The sequence below is a fragment of the Dermacentor silvarum genome, chromosome 8, assembly GCF_013339745.2.
Source record: "Dermacentor silvarum isolate Dsil-2018 chromosome 8, BIME_Dsil_1.4, whole genome shotgun sequence".
NCBI classification, from domain to species: Eukaryota; Metazoa; Arthropoda; class Arachnida; order Ixodida; family Ixodidae; genus Dermacentor; species Dermacentor silvarum.
The window spans coordinates 86,383,375-86,409,072 of record NC_051161.1 but is presented as its reverse complement, the minus strand read 5'-3'; the positions used below and the strand labels follow the sequence as shown (position 1 = coordinate 86,409,072).

The following is a 25,698-nucleotide window of genomic DNA, read 5'->3' as shown; positions in this document are numbered from 1 at the left end:
ACATAACGGCAAACAACGCAGCCTGTGCGCCGCGCCGAAGGGGCCGTATGACAATGGCGTTTGTCAGAACGCGCAGGCTGACGCTCTGCGCCGGTGATGCAAATAATATGCAAATAGCTTACTCGGATGTAAACTGAGGCGTGCCAGGTTCCACTCTCGCGCTGCTGCTGCTGCTGATGATGATGATTTATTGGCATCCCCTTTGAAACGGGGCGGCGAGAAATAGTCACCTAGCCTGCTTGATTTAATCAGGTATACTATACATGTTCTTTATCTAGCATTTTTGTATACCTCTCATTATTTTTCTTTTTCAAAAATTTACCTTGTACCGCTGCCTATGATTTAAGAGATCAGGTCGTATCCATCTTTTCCCTGCTTTTTTTCCACCAGTACTCTAATCGTCTCTTGCTGATCGTCTCTTGCCCCCTGAACACGCAGCGCCTTCTGGCAGTGCTGCCACGAAGTCCGACAATACACCGTGGCACATACATACACAGTGCGCCAAGGAAACTTCAAAGTGGTTAACTAAAGAGTGGCGCCTACGCAGTGTCATGCACGCAGTGGCACATGCCAAATGGCACATACGCACGTGAACGGTCCACATTTAAGGTTGCACAACCTTCGGGATGGGCCCACATTTCAGGACTGCACACTTTTCGGGATCGACACAAATTTTGGGGGGATAGGTGGATAGCTAGATAGCCGCAAAGGTAACTGGTCTGACAATGCCAAGGGTGCTATTCGCATTAAAATCTAGTAACGCATACCTAACAAGACATCATAATGGGCACACAGATGAAGGCACATCGTGCAGGAACATTCGTCGTATGTAATGACGAGGAGAGAAATATAAAGTGAAATAAGTTGTCTGTGGAGTTGGTAAACATGCTCATTAAAGGAAAATATGAGCACGTATATGTACTAGGACGAAGGGTGGCAGGACCAGTGCCCTTTTGAACTACTTTTCTTTCTGCAAGGGACACACTTATACACAAATTTGCCAGTGAAACATGCGCTGGTGCAACCATGGATTGGCGGCACACGGGGAACTTAGAGTGCATGTACTAATATAATATTATTCACGTTTTGCTTCGATGATTGTTTGCGTCACTTAGGCGTTCCTAACCACTTCGTCGAATGTGATAAGCCTCAAGAAGTTCATGAGCTGTCGTGTTCCTACTCGTACCTGCTACAATTCCAGCAAGATTGTATGTATTTGTGTGCATTTTACGATAAAAACTAGTTGTGCTTTATGTGCACACTCGTCTTATCGTCTTCCATGTGTCATCGTATTATTTCGTGCTCGTCTATCCGTTTTATGATAAGGACTAAGCTTAGTTATTGTGAAACATTTGAAAAGGCTGTGATACACAGCAAGTTAATTTGCACAGACTGTAGGGAAGATTTCGAGCAGTGGCAAAACGAACCCCTTTATATAGGACTTACGAAGAGTCTGAGAACTATCCTATACAGCTTCGCTGTCTTGTGCTAGTGAGTTTATGGGATTAGCCGATATCTCCCAAATTCTGAGAGCAGAGGTCTCTTTTAATTCGCACAATATGTTAGGAAATGTTTGCGCCGCTTTGCAGGAAAGGGAGGACCAGTTAAACTGTAAAAAAGGCTTGCCAGACGTTATGCACACAAAAACACGCTTTTAGAGCCATATGGAAGTAGGTAAAGTTTCTTCTCATTGCGCTCGCTTTTAAGCAAGCTAGACAGTTCAAACAGGTTACTTACCACATTTAAAGATAAAATTAGCTGAAACAGTCGCTAACGTGCGGAACGCTATCTGAACTTAAGTTGCACTGTTGCGAGTACGTGGAATTGTACCTGTAAAATTCAAACAAGCGAATGAAGTGCCTCGTGTGGTTCGAGGAGGGCGATAACAGTAGACAGTTTTAGTTTGATGTACGGAGAAACTTTGCGCACGCAAACATGAGAGTTCTGCATGTTTGAGTGCGCAAAGCTTCTGCGTAGGTGAAACTGAAACTGTCTAGAAATCGCAGCGGCGTATGTGCAAACGCACTATCAAATATCCTCTACAAGTAATTGTCATGTTTCAAACATTATGTTTGGAGAATAAACACGTGTGTCCACCATTGACGGGTTGGCACTGCCTTCAACGTATTATGTGCAGGTAGTTTTATTCCAAATAATAATGCGAATAGCATTCTTGGAATTGTCAGACGGGTGTTTTTTGTGGCTATTTAGCCAAACGTCTGGCCGATCCCGAAGCTAGTGAAGTCTAAAAAAACATTCGAGCAGATATCATCTACGATGATGACAAGCTGATGTCACCCAATGGTGCCGTATTCCGTCATATGTTCCCGCCAGAGCAGCATGATGTAAATACGCATATAGAGGTTTGAAATGTTTCAACATCTGAAAACAGTAGGAAGAAATTGGATGTCTTGGTGCATATAAAATCAGATACATGAAAACATAAAGGACCATTCCTGTGGGCTCAAGCTCCACAAACAGGAAGCCTTTTATACAGTACATTGCAAACTATCGCCTAAATTCCTTAAACTGCATGGTGTATATATAACTGTTTGTATTGCGTGAATTTAAATTATTTGGTAGTATACTTGTCAAAATCTCATCGCATTTTTTCTTCATTTTCATGTTTCTACTGAAAATTGATTGTGTGCCTTACATCTGCTGCCTTTTTCATTAATGTTTCTTGAATAAATTTGTTCGCCGGATATCTTGGATTTGAGCATAAGAAAGAGCGCGAATATTCGCTTCAGAAAAGCGTTCTTGCAAAGGAAAAAACGTGCCAGTGCATTGGCTTGATAGCGTTTCACGTGTGGTTTATTTCCATACCTTGGTTCATTCGCGCTCTCAAAATGCCCAGGTAGAAAAGGTTCTCCTAGTAGCCCGACAGGTCGTGGTGGCAACAGCAACAAAGCTGTTACCAAGGGAAGAGTACATGCATGACACATGGGCTGCAATGAAGCTGCATTGAAGTTTGTGCAACACACAAACTGCAATGAAGCTGCAGAAAACCTATTTGTATTAGTATAAGCAGAATTCGAGTGACAGCACTACTATTCCCTCGTTCACTCCACTGAGCTAGGCTATACAACTGAAAGCAGAGCGAGGAAAGACAGCCGGAGTTAGATTGCCGCTAAATCACGACACCACACTTAACTCAACGTGTAGCCCAACAATTTTTTGGGTGAGTTGGTTCGGAACTGAAAAGGGAAAATAGAAGCGCGAAAGAAACAAGGATGACACGAGCACACAGGACTGGCGTTTAATGTACCAGTCCTGTCTACTCGTGTCGCTTCCTTGTTCCTTTCATGCTTCTATTTTCCTTCTCAGTCAACTAGTAGATTTTGATTTTGTTTCTTTAACAGGGGGTCTTTCGGAATCCCATTGCGCGGTCGGGCGCGAGTGAAGCTGTCAAGAGGAATCCGGTGCTCCACGCAGAACATGCACGTCTTTCCGAGTTTCTGGGCGCCCGTTTTTTGGCGCACGGCATTCCGAACGCTTTTCTGCTGGCGTCGCCGTTGTTTCGCGGATCTGCGCGAGATCACCATTCTCATTTCAATTAGGGTGACGCGTTCCCCACAATGGTGCGCACATATTGAGGGAGCGCAGTCAAAGGGAAGGGCGCTTTTATGACACCGACCATTGATGTACGAAGTCACCAACGACGAGGGACGTAGAAGAACATAGAGCACGTCTTCTCAGCTTAGCGAATGAACGGTGTATGTTACGCCCTCTATTATAACTTATAAGAAGGAATAAGAGAATAAGTAGCTGAGTTTTTACCGCCGCCTACAGGCGGATCCAGCCAAGCGAGCCTTGTTGGCAGTTGCTACAGTATGCGGGACTTGTATGTGAAATTACCGTGACCGTTCTCTAATTACCGCTGCGCCATCGTTTGGCGCGTTGTCATTACGTGATCGCTTCCCTCTAACATAAAACGCTATGCTGTGAAGCGCGCAGTTCAATGAAAAAATGGTACGTTGTGTGACACGTGACCGATGACCGATGGTGACAGAAGAAGTGCTGTTTGACTACTCATATTTAAGAATTACGTTGAAGCCGAACGGTGTATATGTGTCTTCATCCAAATGCTTATTTTGGTTTTCTGCAGCATACAGAGGTTTACTTTTCAGCCTATAAACTAAACTTCAAGAATAGATCTGGGAGTGTTGACTCATTACAGGCTTGGTAGCACTTGAGTTCTAAGGAGTGTAAAATGTCCGCGTGGAACTGGTATCGGGTTAGCTCAAGCGAAATGGATCAGATTAAGCGAAATGGATCAAGTAGATGCTTCAATGGTCCTCTTGCGTATAGTTTATGTTGCATGTAGATAACTGGGATGCGGTTTGCCGCGAGAATTTCATGAGGCCTACTGCAAGAAGTATGATGTCATTGTTCAAGGGAGCAGCTGTAGTAAACACGACGAAGAACTTTCTCAATTTTCCGCAACTCGCTGTGTATAGCTACGAGTACGCTACGAGCGTTCTAGTCAGTGCTTTTTATAAGGGAAAAACCCATGTTGGCTGGTGACAAATAAACTACTCAAAACAAGAACGATGTTGTTAATTAAGCACGTTGTCGAGCGATTCAGTACACTATGCTGGGAGCTCAACCACGAAAACAAAGGTTATGGGCGGGTGAACAAATCAATGAATGGGAACTCGAAGGGCCGTCCTATCGCCAGTCTTGCATTATGCAATTTGACCGCCAGTTTTTATTATTTTACTGACCTTTAGTACTTGGAAGCAACTTATATTGAGCACCTGATATTGCACGACAGAGAACAAGCTTTAGCTCTAAAAGGCACAGGGACAGAAGAAGAACAAGGGAGACACACACGAAGCGCTACTGTCTACCAGATACGACGATACGCGTGTATTAGGAAGTGTTCAACAAAGGAGGCTTACACCATAGTAAAGCATCAGCCCCTTCAGATGGGTTGATGCTTTTCTACGTTCTCAGCCCCTTTGTTGAAAACTTCCTATTAGACGCGCACGCAATGCCAAGAAGCCTACACTGCTGCTCTAGTTGACTTATATTGCAGTTTGAATTAGTTAAAATGGGCTTTTCGTTCAGTATGTGAGCATTTAAAGAGCAGGGAAAGAAAAATACAGGAACAAAACAACACAACAACGAGGCATAGCAGGACACAAGAAAAAGGCTACCGAGCCAGCATGAGGGGCAACTTCCGCGATGGGAAGTGGTAGCAGAAATATAATTTCCGGCATTCACGTAGAAGACAGCGACCTAGAAAATCGTCTCTGTCTCCGAAGTGAATGCGTCGAATTTGATAGGCAAAGTGGAAAAAATATCGAGATGGAGGCTTAAGACATCGGTGTTTAGTGTCTGTCTAAAGGAACCTCTCCCAACTATTCAAGTGTTTTCCTCACTACTGCGCAGAGACTATTTATAAACTGAGTCAGATAAAACATTTCGTTCGGCTATAAGCCATTCTGCTTTCTTACTTGAATATTATGGCGACTTGAACGGGTTGCGGTCAAGTTAAAGTAATATGGTGGCAACGGATAAGTATAACACGCCGCCCGTGTGCCAGCGCTCTTACACGAAAACATTTCCTGGTTTAATGACGTGATCCGTATAATGAAGCACCGCGTCGAACGCCCCACAAGAGGAACATTGAAACTTAAAAGTAAAGCAGTTCCACAAAACTATTTTGTGCATTCTGTCTGTGCGAGAATTTAATATTAGTGGGAGAAATGAACTCGAGACGCTCCTTACCACCCTTCCCCATTGTGTTCAGTGTAGCTCAGAAAACCCGACACTTATTTTGTAAGTGTGCCTTCAAGCATTTTATGCTATCTGTGCATATTTGGGCAAATGTTGTGCAGGAAAAGTTCGTAAAGCTGTGATGTTAGGCCTATGTTACCTCATTTACAAAACAGTATATCTTAATGATGAACATCTGACCAGTCTCGGGCACATACTTTCGGAATGAATAAAAGCTCGACAGTGTGGCGATGCTGCAGTTTCAAGTCGGTGTCCCAAGCCACAGAACCTTTTCTTGCTTGAATCCCTTTACGGTTCCTCAAACTGAACAGCGCCCAAATTAAGACCTGCTCGTTTGCAATTCCAAATACGCACGACGTCAAATTAACATAAACCTACAATTTTTCTTCAGGGCGTTTTTTTTTTTTGAACAGAGAAACATGAAAACACAACGCGTTGAAGGGCTCTTTTATATGTGTTAAAGCTCCGCGCTTTTGTAATCAAGAAGTTTTGCCAACTTCGAGCATCGTGTAAGCCACGAAGGGCTTCCTGGTGGCGAGTAGTTTCTTGCGGGCCTTGAAGTCAGTATACTCGCATTGTCTCGAGCGTGGTATTCAAGAGTGAGCTTTAGAATTGTATTGCCCAATGAATTCGGAAAGTAAACCGAGCCACCGGAAAAAGCTTCCTTCTGAGGTCGTCTTCCAGAAAGCCCCAGACGTGACAAGAGTATGTTAAACATTCTTCCTTTACGTTAACTGTAGCGTATGCGCGAAGTACACTGTTGTTTTCTTCTTCACCGTACTGTATGTTCTTTTGCACCGTATTGTTAAAGGACTGTTTTCATTTGAGCGTTGCACCACTCATATCTTCCAAGTGTTAGGATCAGTTTCCAGTGAAAGGGAATATATATATATGCGGAAATGCCTGGAAATATATATAGGTTTTCCCACAGAAATAATTTGAGCCTCGTCTGAGAGAAAACTTCCTCATTCAAACACGTATTGCTTAAACTGGACGTTCGAGGGAATATTCATGCACAAGGAACGCAAGAAACGAACCAAGCAGTAATATAGAGACGTGTTATCTGAGCACGACACCTTAGATTACGCGCCGCAGGTTATGACATGAAGTACATGAAACGTAAACGTACAACTTCTTCGGAAGCGCCGCTCCAACTTAGAACTCGAAGGTTTATATTTTTCGTGGCGGCTTCGCACAATGCAGCTTGTGCGGATGAAAATAGGTTTTTACTGAGGCAGTAGCCATTCACGTGTAAAACTAATGAAACCGCACCGAACACGCTTTGCCGTAAACCTATACCGCAGTAATGACAAATAAAGGTAGAGGCGCTAGCTCGACAGTGGCTCAAGATAAGATTTCGCTAAAAATAAAAGCCGCATTTCATATAGGTCTCTTTCGTATAGATCTAGAGGATAATTGTATATTCACAAGTATCGCGATTACGCTCCGAAAAACAACAATTTCCTCACTCTTTTAAAAAGGAGTGGGGCGGAAGCCGATTTTCACTGACGTAGGGAAAGATAAATTTCACTAAACAGAAGAAGAAGCCTTGCCTGTCTTTAACAGCTGTCTACTTTAACATTGGCTAAACATGCCTAAAGGCAGGCCTTACCTGTAAAAAGCATTGAAATCGATATCAGGGTTCAGCGTCGCGCTTGAGCACCTCACGTGGGGTCCTTACAGTACGCGGAGTCATTATGGCTCGACGCGGCAAGCTAGAGAGCTTATTATGAGCTGCGTCGCAGGTACAGCGCAGGGTGGAGAACCGGCATGTCGCTTAGCTTGCGAGACGATGAAAGCCTGCAGCAACTTTACAGGCATGGCACCTTGATCGCACATGAAATGAGGCCGATGGAAAATCGTCAGAGTTTGTCAGCTCCAAATGAAACGAATACGCAGATTTAGCTTGAAGTTACTGCGCCAATTCGCTAAGCTCAGGGTATGCACCATGGTGTAGTTTGCACACATATGCATGCAGTTCCACAGCATAAACGCTAATCGGTGCGGGCACAGCGCTCTTGCCAGCAGCGCAAGCCAGAACTTGGCTTCGGCAGAGTGGATTGAGCGAAGAATGAGGGTGCGTCTACATGTATCGGTGTGTGCTTTGCATGGTTGATACATGGCTTATGCGAAAAGAAAGTCGCAGTTTTGCCCGAAAGGCGAAGCATATAAAGTAATAGCAAATTACTGGACCGCTAGACGAAGTAAGAATAGTTGCTTTATCGGAAGTATAAACTTTTAAACATAGGCATACTAAATAAATTAACGAGCATGGTGTCACGGGCGCACAAACAAGCAAACATGAACGCATCGCACTCGATGACCTCAGGAGCTCGCCGTCAGAAGGTTGGAGTGAGGAAGCGTGGCAGCAGCAGCGAGCGAACTGACCTTCGTGGTGCCTCTCGCATCAGCGCGACCTAAGCCGCGAAAACACAGCACGTGGCGGATTCTGTCCCCGTCGCAGATAGCTTTCAAGATACAGCGGCCCGGGCAGGCGCGCGCGGCCGCCCGGAGTAGAATGCGCGTTCCACCGCTACCCTCCCCCTGGAGCATTGCGGCCCGGGCGGGCGTGCACGCCCATGCGAGCCGCCTGCAGTAGAACAGGCCCCCTCCCCCTCTCCCTGCCCGCGCACGACAGAAGACGGCGCGCATCCTCCCCACTGTCGTGCCTCGCATGCATGAGATTGAGTCGCGATCGCAGGCTCACTCTCGCACGGTTTCACCCGCACGTACCGCGTACAGCGACGATTTTATCGCCCTTTCACTTTATACGGAACCTCACGGCGACGGCGACGACAGAAATGCGTTTGGAGTGTCCATGTGATTGCTATCCCAAATAAAAGTTCGAGGATGACACAACGATGCTTAATAAGCGTCCGATTGGCTTCGTCGTTTTTGCAGGCAAACGCAGTGAACATCTCTGGAGACCTTCCAACCCTCTACGTGCCGGCCGCGCATGCGCCCATGATTCCAGGAGAGCCCGGCAGCGGTGGCGGTGCAAACGCCAAGAAGGCTCCTCGAGTTTCCGTAAAATTGATATCGGAATCAAAATAATGGATATCAAAATTTGACTACCGTCAGCTTCAATTAACGAAAAGCATGTTTCCACGTTGCATGCTGTCAGTTCGACGTTTCAATCAAATATAAATAAAGGTATGCCAAAAATAAATGCTGCAGGCCATGGATTTTTTAGCAAGCCAGTTTAATAAATTGCCTGTGGATGTTTCTCTGTTGCGTAGAGCATGTATTACGCCTCAAAATTACACTGCCACTGTTTTGCAGTTTCGAGAAAGCGATATTCAAACCGCACATCAAAGGCGGCATTGAACCATGCGAAATGAAATGCTTTAGGAGTAATAAATAAGAATGAAACTCGCCAAGTGCTCTTTCGTGTATGACTGTTAGAATTATGCTGGGTTTGTCATTTCGTTATTTTGCTACAAGTCGAAGCTCCAGTTACCTTAGCAATCGTTATCTTTTACGGTTATATAGAGAAACAACAGTAAAAAATATTAAACATCTACCCTCAGGGAAGCTGCTTCATCATTTCCTTAGGTTCACGGGAAAATTATAGAAAGCAACCACACCCTGTATTCTCATGTTTTGGCTGCGTTACTTGGAACTGAACAGAAAAGCTCCTTTTTTGGCATGCTGAACTGAGTTTCCAAGTTCCTAGAGAACATGATGGAATGTTTCACCTTCACCAAAAGCAAGAAGGAATAACGAGGAGCACTTGTAATCTCCCTTTTGCGATTGAAAAGCAACGGCACCTTTACAGAACTCCCCACTCTTAGCGGAACTTTATGAAAATTCAAACAAATGTCGCTCAGTATTCCGAAAAAGAATATTGGAGATGCAAATTGTCTTGCTCACACGTTCCGAGGTTTACTGAAAGCTCATACCGTTAACGTTAAAATGAGGGTATCCTTCTCTATATTTGCCATTTTCTAATACGTTGCAGGCACCATTCCTTTTCATTTAAATTCAGCACAAAGAGAGCCTTCTGCAAGACTAAGACAGTTGCAATGTTGCTGTATTTCCGACGGAAACTTAGCAAGGTCCTGTACATTCTAAAGCTATAATAACCCTTTAACTGGCAATTCAAAAATATCGTGGACTTAGGAAGAGCATCTGTAAAAACACCGCAAATGCAAATAGTCTGTGCCCTATTATTTACCTTAATTTAATTACCCGTTCAAGACAGGTGTTCACAAAAATGTCGACTGTGAGCACTAGAAGGTGTTTTGGCCACAAAACCCTGCAGGATTAGTCGTTCTCTTAGGTGGCGTGGTGATCATATTATCGCCACTGGGAAAATTATTTCGTCGGTTCAAGCAAGCTCTCACTTCTTTGCCTGCATAGAGGTGTGTTTCGAGAACACACATGAGCCTCGTCAAAGTGTTCTTGCTATTATATATCCCGTAGGCGGCGCACGGTTGTACTCGACAGAATTGCTGAGATGCCAATTAAAGACTGAGACACGCTTTTCGTGTGGTGCACCAAACGTACGGCTTCCTGCGGCCTTTATGAATGTTATTTCGTGAATGTTGCATTTGCAAGAAATAGAGTGTCAATCACCGATTTCAAATAATGTTTAGTGCGAAATAAAAACAAACGAACTGTGCAGCTGACACACATTTCTAGAAAAACGTCGGTTTGTGAGCTTCTAGTCTCTGAAACTAGGCTGCCTCGACCTAGCGGTAGACAACATGCTTTTCTGCAGAACATCTTGGGGGCAGTGAGGCTCGGAAAGAAAATTCAACTCTTACCGAATCACTTAGAGTTGTGGCAGTATATATATACATATACATATATATATATATATATATATGTATACCGTGCATATATTCAAATGACGGTATAGCAGCTTTATAGTATGCAGATCCTAAGACGTACAAATTGCCAGCAGGTAGCGAAAACATCCCTCGACTGACTTTTTAGCGGAACTGTACAGCCAACTAATCAATTATTTCTGTAAGCGAAGCAAAATCGCACTACTCGAAGACACGGAAGAGCTAAAGTTTCGCATTGATTCCCGTTACAGAGGGGAAAGCAGGGAGTAAGACAAAGAAGGGCCACCATATACAGCGCGTTTCAGCAAACACATTTAATTTTTTAACGCCTGTTGCAGATAGTACAATTATAGTTCATGAGCTGAACTGCTCGAAAAGGCGGAAGTTACTTGCACGAAAAATTGAAATGTACAGTCGACTAATTAACGAAAATTCACTAATAAGGTTTTCGAATAATTACCTTTGGGCCCATTTTGCAATTTAAAATTCTAGCCATGGAGTTTGAAAGGCGGATCCACTTGGAACGAATTCTCAGGACCATGCCAGTTTCGAGATATTAATTCCCGAACTTTGCGGAGAAAGGCATTGGCGCTTCAGTTACTAACTTAAGAAAACGTCGTTGTTGCATTGAAGCACAAAAGTTTATCGGCCGTATAAATTGCGGTTAACGTTCGCTTACTAAAAAATTAACAACCATAGTGTCCAGAACACAGAGGCAAACATTACCAGATCTCACTCGTTAACCTAGAGCACTCCCTGTCACAACGTTGACGTAATAAAGAGCGCTGGCAGCGCGGAGCGACCACTTCGTGCTTTCTCTCGAGTCACTGCGTCACGCGTGCCTCCGAAACTTGAGGGTGCGAGACTTCCAATACCAGATGCACGGGGAAAAAGTTCGTATAAAACCACCAGACATCCCGTCTAGCCATAAGCCTTAGCACCCACGGCAGATCAGCCCTAAGATAGGCTCGCGGGCCGTGTATGCGCTCAGCCATGTGTACAGCCACACGTATATCCATGGCCGGGCAAGAAGAGACGAGCACTCTCCTCCCCTATATCGCACTTGATCATATGACCTCCCTTATTTGGCACGCGGGAACATAGTGTGTGTCAGACCACCATCCTTCTCGGCTCATGCCAGAAGTCTTTTCTTCTCATCGGCAGTATACGTTGCGTGAGACTTCGGACATGGACTTTTTAGGAACATCACAGTGACGGTGACAATTTGCCTGGGGCGTCCGAATAGTTGCTATCGCAGTAAAAAAAACACACACACACACAAAGAGCAGCGTTCTGGGAAAGCTGGCTCTGTGTTCAAAAATAGCACAATATTAAAACGTACTGCTTCCTTCTGCGTCTTTTCTTAAAAGTAAAGAATATTGTTCAAATCGCCTGTGCATGATATTGCGATTTCGCCTTTCCAGCGCGATTACTTGAAAAAGCAGACAGCGTTCCCCCCAAAAAATGCAGTGTTTACGGCATGACAAGGTTTCATTGATCAGCAGTCGACGAACAAAGGTGTAGCCTTAGTCGCGAGCCAAACTTTCCACAATAGAGCTTGTACTCGCCATTGTAGGGTAACGCTAAATTGGGTTCTGTTTCCGCCGTCTCCCGGGCAGCCGTATTCCCTTGCATGCAAATTAGATTCGGTCCGTGGGGCCCTGAATCGACAATTCTACATACTTTGTCGCATAGAAGCGCCTCAATGGCCTTCCTTACAAAAACTTGGGGCTTCTTGTGAACGTTTTGCTCTGCGATAACGTTTATTCAGAAATGAAGCTTTCGTGTGGGCTGGTTTCACACCCCAATGGTGGACGAGACAAAACTGACCGAGAAGAGTCGGTATTTGTCAGCGCCCCCCCTAAAAAAAGATAACATTAATTTAACTTGACTTATATTTTGCTTAACGGTTACTGTCCGTTGCGCTGAGTCAAATGTATGCCCCACAGTGTGGTACAAATAGAAACGCTAACATACATGTGAACAACACTCATGCCAGCAGTCGATGCAAGAACGGCGCCAGGCTCCGGCACAGATCACTGAGCGTAGCGTTCACAGTGCATCCACTTGGCTTGCCCGCATTAGCAGTGCAATGCTATGCTAGTCACTGAGGACTCACTTACCCATATGTTCTAACCCTCCCCCCCCCCCTCCCACCCCCCAGGCACGGACCGCGCATGCGCATAGACACCGTGACAGCCCGGCGGTGGTGGCGCTAACGACAACGGCTGCGCTGAAGGCGCGAACGCACCTCGAGCGTCGGTATAATTGCTAGGACAATAAAGCTAATCAGTGTAGGCTGGCAATTTGCACAATCGGTGCAGCAACTGGATGCAAGTCGGAAAGCCGCAAAAAGGGGGCGTTGACACGTATTTGTATCTTCTTGACTGTCACATCACAGTCCAATTGCGCGAAGTGCTTTACCGGGGGGTATTTATTCGGGGATATAAAGGTTCCGAAGGCTATTCTTGATTTCAGGGAAGCTTAATGTCGAGTTAAAAAGGTAAAAGATTTATGAAAGTGCGCCTGATATGATATACAGTCGACAAGTCTCTGCATGGTACGCTATGGCCGCGTGTTTCTTTCTTTCCTGAGTCCTTTTCTTTAGTAGTGGGTTAGTATGACACATAGTTAAAAAATTCCTGAACAGATCTGCTGCTTTGTTATGCCGTGCAAAATTCCACAAAGCATTTCCAAATATAGTAGCATACATCAATGTAGTTTTACCGTACTCTTTACTCTTCAAACAAGACAGGCTCGCGATAAGATTCGTACTTCAAGTGATCAACTGCCATGATTGAATGCGGGATGTCGCTGCAGCAAATATTGATGAAGGAGGCTTGTATTTCACAGGGCGGCAACTAATTTTCTTGTCGAAATATTGACTATAGCGACATGCTTTGTTCAAGCACTTTTTTTATACTTCTCTACACAGTGTTACCTACTTTGATAGCATCCCATGCTTACCGCCCACCGCGTGTGGCTTAGCGGGTATGGTGTTGAGCTGCTAAGCCCGAGGTCGCGGGATAGAATCCCAGCCGCGGCGGACGCATTTAAATATAGGCGGAATGAAAAAACGCCCGTTTCCCGGGCATTGGGGCACGTTAAAGATCTCCTAGTGGTCAAAATTATTCCGGAGTCACCCAATACGGCGAGCCTCATAATCAATCGTAGTTTTGGCACGTAAAATCCCAGAATTCATTCATTCCCATGCTTACCGGCTTTCGATGCATGAAAACTGTCTCTTGGCTTGAGTGTTTCCAGTAGAGGAAGCAATGTAGTTCTGGGCAGCACATCGTTGTTGAGGTTGACACGTTCCACGGCATACGTGAATGCGCGCTCGTCGTCTTCCGATTGTCCGGCGTCAAAGAGGCCTCCTGCAAGCCGATAGGTGCGGGGTTTATGCTTGGTTTGTGGTTCTCCATCACAAAATGGGTGGCTTAAAATGCACAAAGCACTACGTTTGTGTTCCTGGTGAAATGCACAGCTAAAACCTTGACAGGCGTCAGACGACAGACAAGGACAAGTACTGAAACTCATGTCATTTTTCTTAAAGCGAAACATACAAATACATATACCTGCTTTGTTTTAAACATTCGGTATAATATGAAACGTGTTGGGGCTATCGGTCACGCATCGATTGAACCACGATAGTGGGGATGAAGTTGTCTTGTAGTCATTTTCTCCTAAAATCAAGAAGTTGCTGGTTTTGTTTAGAATGGTTATGCGGACAAATCATCAAAACACGTATATATTTTGTTTGTTTTCTTAAAATAACCGACTTTTCATAAATATATAGTAGACATCAACGATTACACCCGCTTTGAGCTCATTTACTGCAACGGCGGCATTCTCCCAGTGCGAAGAATACCATCTTATTTCCTGCTGTCACCTCAACCAAACAATTATATGTCCAAGGGTGATTGCTGTTAAAAAAAACTCGTATGCCCCTTAACTCCCGCATCCAATAATCTAATAATAAACATATGGGATCCCACATAAAAACCCGTTACTCCCAGATGTCATACGATGTTAATGGATATGGAAATTATGGGGAATGCAGGGTTTTCTTCAGTAGGTCATGTGCACACTGCAGTTAATGAAACGTGCACCCAACAAAAGACAAAGAGGGCTAAAAAGCAAATAATTCAAAACGAAGCAAGAGCCAACTAAAGCATAACAAAAATTTTGAGGGGACTCATTCATCAAGGTATAAAAAACGAATAAAATACTGCATGGCCAGTGCCCTAGCAGCGTAATCTTTCCAACGCTTCAATGAACCTATGCAGAGCAGAAATAATTGACCCGTGGCTCATTCTTAATGGACAGTCAAAAAATGATATTATGATTAGTGTCCTAAGTGCTCAACATAGACCACCAGTCAGAAATAAGAGAAACATTCTTACGGAGGGAGGAGAAGCGGCGGAAAAAAAAAGAAATTGTCAATATTTTGTGGTTCGTTAAAAAAAAACAGGTTAGTTATAGATGAACCAGATGTATATGAAGTCAAATATTCAGAAGGGGAACTCTAAGAAGGAAGCTCGCTAACGTAACAAGGTATTTTGGTGAAAGGCATTCGCTCGTGTTCTACGGAAATTTCAGATGTATAAACTCATGAGATGAAAGCCGGGATGTTTCATTACAACGTAGAAATAAGAGGCGTTAATATCAAGATTATATATATATATATATATATATATATATTGTGAGCACTAACTGTGCAGTTCATATCATCGTCTGCATGTGTATATACCCATCCTCATAACCATCATCATTTTGTCGGGTTGCTGTTCGTGGGCTGTCTGGCGCTGTGTGACAATGTAAGAGCTTTGCCTTCGTCCCGGGCGTCGTCTCACAAGTGGTGGAGGTGCGAGGTATCGATCCCCGTCCTCTTGCTCTACCGGTCACCCCTGGAGCTCCGCTCTGGTCGACGGTTGTGCTCGCCAACACCAGTCATGGCACAAACCACCGCATCCACTGCTGCCACCACCTCAGCTCCGCCAGCTGGGCCCATTTGGCCCGTCACCGCACCGCAACGCGAACCTCAGGTTTTTTCTGGTCTTCGCGGCGAAGACGTGGAAGACTGGCTTGACCAGTGCGACAGGGTGAGCGCTTGCAACCATTGGGATGAGTCACACAAGCTCCGCAATGTTGCCTTCTACCTGAGGCAGTTCGCCCAAACTTGGTTTTTCAACCATGAGCGCGACTTCCCTGATTGGCCAGCATTTACTGCGCAGCTGCGACAGATATTTGGCACAGTTTAAACTTCATGATGGCTCATTATTGCGGCAAGTTTACCACCCTACCGTTCACCGATGGGTCCCAGTCATCCCTCGCTCACTTCGACTGCAAATTTTACAAGCTTTTCACAACGACGCAACGGCTGGCCACTTAGGATTTCATAAAACCTACGACCGCATTAAGACTCGCTGTTTCTGGCCTGGCCTGTCTACAAGTGTTGCCAAGTACGTCAGTTCGTGTGCGTCATGCCAACATCGAAAACGTTCGACTTCTCTTCCCACCGGCCCTCTACAACCATTGCCATGCCCGTCCGTTCCCTTTGAATTCGTGGGCATCGAGTATACGGACCCCTTCCGCTTACACCCGCGGGTCACCGCTGGATTGTCGCCGCCGTGGACCATCTCACTCAATACGCTGAGACGGCAGCTCTTCCTTCTGGTGCGGCCTCTGAGGTCGCCGAGTTTGTCCTGCAAGCCATTATCTTGCGCCACGGTGCGCCTTGTGTTCTTCTAAGTGACCGTGGCAAGACATTTCTTTCCCGTGTTCTTGCTGAAGTCCTGCAAGCCTCAAACACCATCCATAAGACCACCTCTGCGTACCATCCCCAGACCAATGGTCTTACCGAGCGTTTCCATCGAACTCTGTCCGACATGATCTCCATGTATGTGAAACCCGACCACACAAACTGGGACACTATACTTCCTTTCATCACGTTTGCATATAATACTGCCGTTCAACGCACAACAAACTACAGCCCATTTTTCCTCGTGTGGGGCCGTGCACCGTCTTTTGTTTTGGACACCACCTTTCCCTCTATGCCTTCTGTTCCATCCACATCTCTACCAGAGGAGTTCGCCGCCCGCGTCGCCCACTGCCGCGAAATTGCGCGCGCCCACACCGCGACCATTCAGGACAAGAGGAAAGTCCGTTGTGATGCGACCCGTCGTGTCATTTCGTTCCGCCCAGGCGACGAAGTGCTCCTGTGGACACCTGTTCGAGTGCCAGGGCTCTGTGAAAAATTTCTTCACAGGTATCGCAGCCCATATACCGTGCTTGAAAGAACATCTGTCGTGAACTATCGCATAGCTCCTGTTACCTCGGTTACTGACCGCCGTTTCCGCAGCACTGCAGTTGTTCTCGTCTCTCGCCTGAAGCCGTATCTTCGGCGTTCCGACTGTTTCTGACTCGCTGCCTTACCGCCCGCTTTCGTGAGGGGGGGGGGGGGGGGGGGGAGTTAGTGCGAGCGCTAACTGTGCAGTTCATCATCGTGTTCATGTGTATATACCCATCCTCATAATCATCATCATTTTGTCGGGTTGGTGTTCGTGGGCTATCTCGCGCTCTCTGACAATACAAGAGCTCTACCTTCGTCGCGGGCGTCGTTTCACGATACATGTATATTAACACTAAGAACATTTCCACCCTGGCCATCTAGTGACGACGATGCGAGCGAGTCAGCGGATTCGTTTAAACAGATCACAATATGTACTGGAACCCAGACAAAGGGGGTTCGAGAAATTGTATGGGACAAGTGCGGAATGTATACTATGCATGTGCGACCGCTTCTTAGAAGTTAAATGTTTACAGGCCAAACGCACTGCTGTAAAATTTATGTAAGCTTTTGAGGGCGCAGTTTTTTTTTCGATGGCCAGGATAAGTGCCAGAAATTCAGCAAAAATAATGTCGTGTAATCAGACGCAGAGCAAAAGACCACTTAAGCTTATTGGAACAGATGCCGACTTCGGTTTTCTGCTAAATTCGAGTAGAAATAAAAAAGTAAGAAGGAAATTGTCCAACGTGATCTTGAAGAATACCTCCAAGTACAAAGGCTGGGAGAAGTTTGTTCGTTTGTTTTCATGGCATCCCTCTTCCTCGAATGACTGCTTTCCCTCACTACAAGGAACCTGACAAGAACCCTGTGATTTTAGGGCAGTTTGTTAGAAGGGAAGGCTGCGGTTGTAGTAAAACTTATGTCCTAAAGGAAGAATTAAAAATTATTTATTTATTATATGATTGAATAGGTAAATATTTATGTGAAGGGTAGTGTGGATTATATATGTTCTTATCTTTTCTTCTTATGTGCCCAAATTTCCCAATTCCTTTCTTTATAAAATAATAATTCAGGTAGTGGAATTCGAACTACCTACTTTAGAGACTTTAGCACTACCAAGCACCCCCTGTTTAAATTAGTTAAAATGTAGAGGCTTAAAGAATTTTTACCCGCATTTGTTTCGCTAATGAAATATGTTTTTTTTTGTGACTGTTCACCGTTTCACCACTTAGATATATTTGGTACACATAACCTTGTTTCATTATGTTTATCTTTGTTTGTGTTGCCTAAAATACGCACAATTCTTTATTTACATCATTCAATCAGTCAATGTCCAAACATTTTTATGCACCATATAAACACAGCGTGGAATTCGACATGATATTCAATTTTGAAGTCTTCTCACACCATTTCTCAAATGAAGTGTTTGTGTAAATGAATATTTAAGCCACAGGCGAGCAGGCACTTGCTGTGTTAAAGGTTTCGTGATTTTAAGGCTCGATGACTCGTTTTGAATATATTTCAGGCAGACTCTGAGGCAAAAATTTCTATTACAGGTGGTGTCATGAGCAAATTGACGTAGTCCCAACTACGAGATTTGAGCGATGTAATTTTCTCTGTACATATTCAGTACTCACAATAATAGTTTTCCCGAATTTTTCCATATCGCCCGTTGTTCGTGAGCTAGATTACTCGAAGAGGCAGGTATTACTAGCAAGCAAGAAAATCGAAACACATATTCAACTAACAAAAATTACAAATCATTCTCTTCATTATTTACTTTATGGTGGATATTGTAATTTACGAATTGTAGCCGGAAAGCTTGCAAGACGAATACACTTGAAATGAATCTCCAGGTTAACACCAGTTTCCAGATATTATTTCCCGAAGTGTGGGACGAAACACATGGGCATTACGGCTGCTTTAGTGCTTCAATGCATAAATAGCATTTAGTTCTTAAAAAATTAGATGGTATAACAGTGCATTTTTAACGGCGAGTTTGACGGCGAATATCACCAAGCTGGTCTTATTGTAAACACAGTCCAAGTGAATACGCCTTGCCAACTCACCGGCTACAATTCGCACGTTGAATATGCGCCGTAAAGCTATTAAGTAAGAAGTAAATTGGCAAATTTTCAAATTAGTTGAATGTATGTTTCGAATAATGTCCGCGTCGTTCAATAGTCCAGCTCAGGGACTACAGTTGTGTTATCTGGAACAGGAGATTTTTAAAAATTCTGGAACCCTGAAAAGTGATCACCCCGTACAGGGCACTTGTCGTCCTTGAATACTTGCTACTGTGTAAACTACGTTGCGTTGCTCCTGCGACATCGATGTTGGCATTAACGTTGCCGTTTTGTACCAACTACTTTTTTTCTCGGCGCATCCTTTACTATAGGTGTGTGCCATGTTTGAGGATTACCATCACCAACGTCACGTACGCCTCCTTTGTGCCTCGGACGATGTTTTCGTAATCATGGCAACGACGAATTACACGCAATGTTTATGTGGTGTCCACATAATGCAATCCTCGCTCACTACAGTATTACTCATTCTAGTCTAAGAAATACTTGTACAGATGCGAATCTTTTTGAGAGAGAATGAACGTAGGGCATCAGCGCTACATTTTTACTCCTTACAACTGGCCTATTACGCTGCTAAAAGTCGTGTTTGGAAGGTTATAACTTTCTGAGTTAAAAAAAGGTAGCGGTGATGCTCTACGTTCTTTCTCTTTCACATAGAATTTAAAGGTTGGGACCAGACATGGTGTCAAAGTTTCATTTTCAGCTCCTATAACGTTGGTGAAATGGAAGCAGCTGTCCAAATAAAGAGAGAAAGAATAAGATAGAACACAGGTTGTAAAATAAACCATGGAAATAAATTCGTCACCTGCAACATTGATGTTGTCTACCAAATCGCTTTGTCCTGCGGCCGTAATTACATTGGACATACTGGCAGATGCATTAATGCGAGGCTATCGGAGCATCAGAATTCTTTAGAAAAGAAATCTACCAGTCTGGCAAAGCACTCTTACGAAAACGAGTGTGAACCACATGTTGATGACACAGAGATCCTGTTTGTTCACTCTGATACCTGTACAAGAGAAGTGGTGGAAGCGTCTCACATAATAAGAAAAGGTAATGGATCTGTTAGTCAGCCTTCCGTGGCCTTATCTTCTAAGGAAATGGGCTTGTTGAACACAGGTGAACATAGGTGTTCTTCTCACGCGCTAACACGAGGCAATGTTTTTTGGGAAGGACAAGTGTTTTTATTGACAGTGCGCATGCGCGCAAGCTTGATGTATTGATTCAAAAAGCAGACGCGCTTTCCCAATAAACGCAGTTGGAAGTTCAGAGCCATGTGTTTCCACTCTCTTTTTTGTGTCCTGTATGTGTGGGCAGCACTGTTTATAACATGGAACACCAACTCATCCAATCAGTTCTAATGCTGTTTCTGTTCAAACTCCTTCATGGCATCCTCACCTTCCCCGAACTCCTCAGTTGTAACGCGTTTCGAATTACGCGTAAGGTTACGAAGGAGCATAGACGTTGCTGCCTGCCAAAACCAACACTCATCTGGGCATATAATGCTCATACCACTCATTTCTTTTTATTGCGATAGCAATTATATGGACACTTCAACCGGATTTCTGCCGTCGCCATCGCCGTCGCCGTGAAGTTCCGTATAAAGTCCAAGGGCGATGAAATCGTCGCTACGCGCCGTATGCGCGAGTGAAAGAGCGCGGGGGACGCGCGCTATCACGAAGAGCGAACGCACGACGCAAAGCAAACGCGACTGTTGCGCGAAAGGCCGTGGGGGTATGGGAGGGAGGGAAGCGGGGCGACGCTGTGCTGAGGCACCAAATGCATATCTTGCAACCGGGCGCAATGGGAACTGGCGACTCAATCTCCAACGCGAAAGCAAGAAAGCGGGAAGGCAGCGCGGGAGGGAGGGAGGGAGTGAGGGGGGGGCAGCTTCTTCTCTGCCAACAACTGGGCTTGTACTTCGCCCGCTTGTGGCGGTCGCCCGCACCGTCTCTTATCTCCACACGGCTCTGACCTTTGTATGCGCTGTGCATTCGCCGCTCAGTCTCCGTTGAAGCGATAGACCGCACGAACCTTCGCCCGCTGCAGCGGCTGCGCTTGCTTCCAGCGTTTTGACAGTCGTTGTCTGCGGTCATTCAGTGTGATCTATTATTGTTTGCTTGTGCGTGCTGACACCACGCTTGTTAATTCAGTTAGTAAGCGAATGTGCCCAAGTTTATGCAGCCGATAAAACCTACTCCGAATAGCTATATACTAATTTGCTCTCGCAATTGATGTTTCGCCTTTCGGGTGAAACAGCGAGATTTTTTCTTGATGTGTTTCATTATTCGCTGTCACTGTTTTGTTCCAAGCTTTGCAGCGCTATATCTAGTAGCTTTCTCGTACGGTTCACCTGACTAGCCGCTGGTCTAGACGAACGGTTTACGAATGCCACAACGTTGTGAACTTGTACTTTATACGCACCTCCTCCCCATATAATCCTCATCATTCATCAATCCTTTTCCTCCGCGTCCCTCTTCCGTAGCGTAGAGTGGCATGCCAGAGCAAGTTAAAGCTCAGGCCGACCTCTCTGCCTTTCTGTAAATAAATTTACCTTTCTCTCTCTCCTCCTGCCCGATAAATTTGATTTATCCTTCCTTTTGTTGTGAACTTACCTCGCGCTTTATAATGTAATGTATCATTTTTATAATAGTCATTGTATATACAGTGGTTATTGTCCCTTGTAATAATGCTCATTTGCTCTCTAGCTTTGTTTATCTTTTCTATCGTTTTTTTTTCTTTACACACAATGACCCACATTCAAATTTATACTTTTACTTTATTTTTAAAATTGTACCCGTGCGCCAGCATTCAGATATTATGGTTGTTTCCATAGAATAATAGAACATAAAGCGGACATAACAAAGCCAAACGAGAACTTTAGGGGAGAACCTGGCGTCTGGAAGCATTAGAGAACAGTACAATAAATTTATCAAAATCATGGTATTAAATAGAGCTAACGTCAAAATGTTCGTTTTAACACCTTTCCGGCTTGAATCTTGAACAACTGCACACAGAATATTCAAAAGGACTGCAATTGTTGTTCTGGTAATTCCTTCCTGTATAACTTGCCCAGACAGGAGGAAAAGCAAACGGCCTTGGACAGAACACTTCTTCAGGCTTATAAGCACGGCAAAACTCGCTTGTGTAGCGGTACTTTAGAACGACCCTTTCTCAAAGGAATAAATGAAAGTCGGTCATCTTCAGGTAGGAAAATACGCTCTGGTTGTAGCTCTTGTGTAAGCCATACATAGCAGAGTTTAGCATACATTATAGAAACCAATCAACCTGATTGGGCCAAGTAAGTTGCAGGAGAAAAATACCTGCAACAGATACCAAACCGAAGCACACTGAACACTAAAGAGTATGCTATCTGCCTTCGTATGTGCAGTGGACCCAGTGACCTGATGGAGTACAACAGACAAGCATCTTTTTTTTTTAGCTCAACCAAACTCATCAGTGTACCAAGACATATGAATAGCAAGACATTTCCTAAATACTTCTGAAATAATGCAGAAATGCAAGTGAAGGAAACACTAAAGGATCACGGTAGAAGTCATCTCAGCAAAAATGACAGTGACACAGCAAAAAAAAAATTACACTCAAACACCACTGGAATGGGTTCGGACGTGGGCAATAAGCGAAGGAAACACTAAAGGATGATGGTAGAAGTCATAGTGCTGGACATGATTCAGCAAAAATGGCAATGACTCAGAGAAAAATGACTAATAATAAAAAACCCTGGAATTGGTTCTGACGTGGGTACTAAGTAATGGAAACACTAAAGAATGATGGTAGAAGTCGGAGTCATGAGCGTGACTGAGCAAAAATGAAAATGACTCAGCCAAAAAAGACTAACACTCAAAAATCAATGGAATGCGTTCGGATAGTGGTACTAAGTAAAGGAAAACGCTAAAGGTTGAAGGTCGAAGTCATAGTCACGAGCATGACTAAGGCTTTCGCCTTAAGGTCTCTTAGGTAGTGGCTAAAGGGACTCCTGAGAACTCAAGACGTGAATGTGATGACATGCGTGTATGTAGGTCATGAAAGAGCCGCCTACGTCTTGGTGCTATCATGGTCATTTCGTTATCTTAGTAGGCTCCCCGCAAACTGCTTCGCATAACATCGATTCACACAGGGCGTGGGATCTGCCGGCTTTTTTATCAGACCGACAGGAATTATTACACACATTATGAGGTATATAATTACTGCAAGGTACTCAGACATCTGTAGACCTTTCATTGCTGCGAAGCCGTGAGGCCTGAAACCGACTGTGATGATAATTAAAAAGCCGAGTTATCCCACACCATGTGGGAATCGATGTTATGCGAAGCAGTGTTAACAAAATAACAGACGTGGGCTGCTATTTCATGACCTACATGACACGCATGTCATGACATACATGTCATGAGTGCTCAAGAGTTCATAGGGAGAAAGGAGAAAGCCTTAGTCATGCTCATGATTATGACCTCAGCCCTTTCCTTCACTTAGTATCACATCCAAACCCATTCCATAGGTTTTTGAGTGTTAATCTTTTCTCGATGAGTCATTGTCATTTCTGCTGAGCCATGGTCATGACTATATGGACTTCCAACACCATCCTTTGAGAGAGAGAGAGGAAAGGCAGGGAGGTTAACTAGACGCACGTCCGGTTTGCTACCCTGCACTGGGGAAAGGGGGTATAGGGATGAAAAGAAAGAGAAAGGAAATAGAGCACAGTTTCGCGCACATTTGAAACTTCGCACGAACTCTACAGACGGTCGCCAAGACCTGTCGACTTGAGGTAGTGCAACAAGGCTTTCGTGGCTTTCTGTGCCATCGACGCATACGGCCATGGTCCAAGGATCTTCATTTCCGAAAATGGCCGAGAGTCCAGCCGGTTCAATGCTGTCCGGAGAGCTTCACGCTCGACGTCGAACTGGGGACAGAGACATAAGACATGTTCAATTGTTTCTCTGGTGCCACAAGAGTCGCACATGGGCGTATCCCCCATTCCAATGCGGAACGAGTAGGCCTTTGTAAGTCCCACCCAGAGTCAGAGGCGGCACAATACTGTCGCCTCAGAGCGGAAAATGTTTGATGGCACTTGTAGCTTCAAGGATGGGTCAATTTGGGGAGATGGTACTTCGGGAGGTTAAGAGAAGACCAATATTTGTGTGTCATAGCTTTAGCCACGATATGAAGTTTTCCTGCAGCGTCGGTCCTGGTTAAGGGGATTGGGACTGGTCGGCCTTCCAGATGAGCAGACCGGGCGGCTTCATGGGCGAGGCCATTACCAGCAATGCTGATATGTACCGGTAGCCACTGAAATATAATTTCATTCCCTTTAGCGATAGCTAGATGGTGGTCTTCTCTTATCTCATATACCAGCTGCTCATGAGTCCGGTGATAAATGGCAAAGTGTAGACTCTGAAGTGCTGCCTTAGAATCACAAAATATGACCCCTTCCTCAGGTGTCTCTTGCAGGAGGTATTGTACAGCAACACGTAGGGCAGCAAGCTCTGCCACCGTTGATGTTGTGACGTGCGACAGTTAGAACTTGAGTGTGGTTTTCGTAGCCGGAATGACAACTGCACATGAAGAACTTATAGATGAGACGGAACCATCGGTATAGATGTGTATTCGGTCCCAGTAGGTCTCATTCAATAATAGCAGCGTCATCTGTTGCAGAGCTATTCTTGGGTGATTGGCCTTCTTCTTTACGCGCCCGGAATATACTTAGGCGCACCTGAGGCTTCAGCATCCTTTAGTCTCTCCTTCTCTTAGTACCCTGGTCAGAACTCATTCTAGTGGCTTTGGAGTGTTCATCTTTTTTCGCCGAGTCCTTTTCGTGTTTGCTGAGTCATGCCCATGGCTATGACTTCTACCATCATCCTTTAGTGTTTACTCCACTTAGTGCCCACGTCAAAACCATTTCAGTGGTTTTTGAGTGTTAATCTTTTTTCGCCGAGTTCTTTTCATGTTTGCTGAGTCAGGCCCATGTATATGACTTCTACCATCATCCTTTAGTTTTTACTCTACTTAGTGCCCACGTCCGAAACAACTTCAGTGGCTTTTGAGTGTTAAACTTTTGAATAGCGAAGTTGTTTAAGCCAGCCGTAAAACGTGAGTGTTTCACGAAAAGCCAGCCACACCGTAGCTATGGCAACCAGCGACGCCGCAGCTGCCTGCCAATGCGTTGCCTAGCAACCACCTCACGGAGCGTTGCGCGCTATTCTCAGGAGTGAGAAAGAGAAAATGAGAGCGAGAGAGAGAAACAAATTGTAGCAGCACCAACGAGGCAACGCGCAGAAGTGCTGCCGACGACAACCGCGCTTCTCCGTTTCCCCGCATTAGCATTGAACGCTCGCGGTGTCCATGACTGCAGCAGGGGCCTCTGGCGGCGGCTCGGCCAAGCTCTCACCAGCTGCGCGCTACTGCGAATGCGCATGACGTCATCCCGACGTTTCGTCCTCTGTGCGCCGCCCGTACACTGTGCATAGCTTTCGCCCCACTTCCCCTACATGTGCTCGGACTGGAAGTGCTTCGCTAGGCATTCCCCGATGCCACGGACCACGAGTAATTGCTTATACACTTCGTATAACATTTAACATAGATTCGTGCAGCCATGACCAGCTAGGAACCAATCAGCTTTGTTGTGTCTTTAGCCTTGCGCCACTAGTGCAAGCTAGCCCTTTTTTTTTCGCTGAGTCATTGTCATTTTTGCTGAGTCATTCTCGTGACTATGGTAGGTAGGTAGCATATGTGGGTTATTGACAACTTGCCTTCACCCAAAAAGATCCCG

The 25,698-nt window shown here is 44.9% G+C and overlaps 1 pseudogene; it reads right to left on the bottom strand.

Moving 5' to 3' along the window:
• Nucleotides 1-25,698, bottom strand: part of LOC119461537 (glutamate receptor ionotropic, kainate 2-like) — a 306,355-nt pseudogene that overhangs the window by 225,429 nt on the left and 55,228 nt on the right.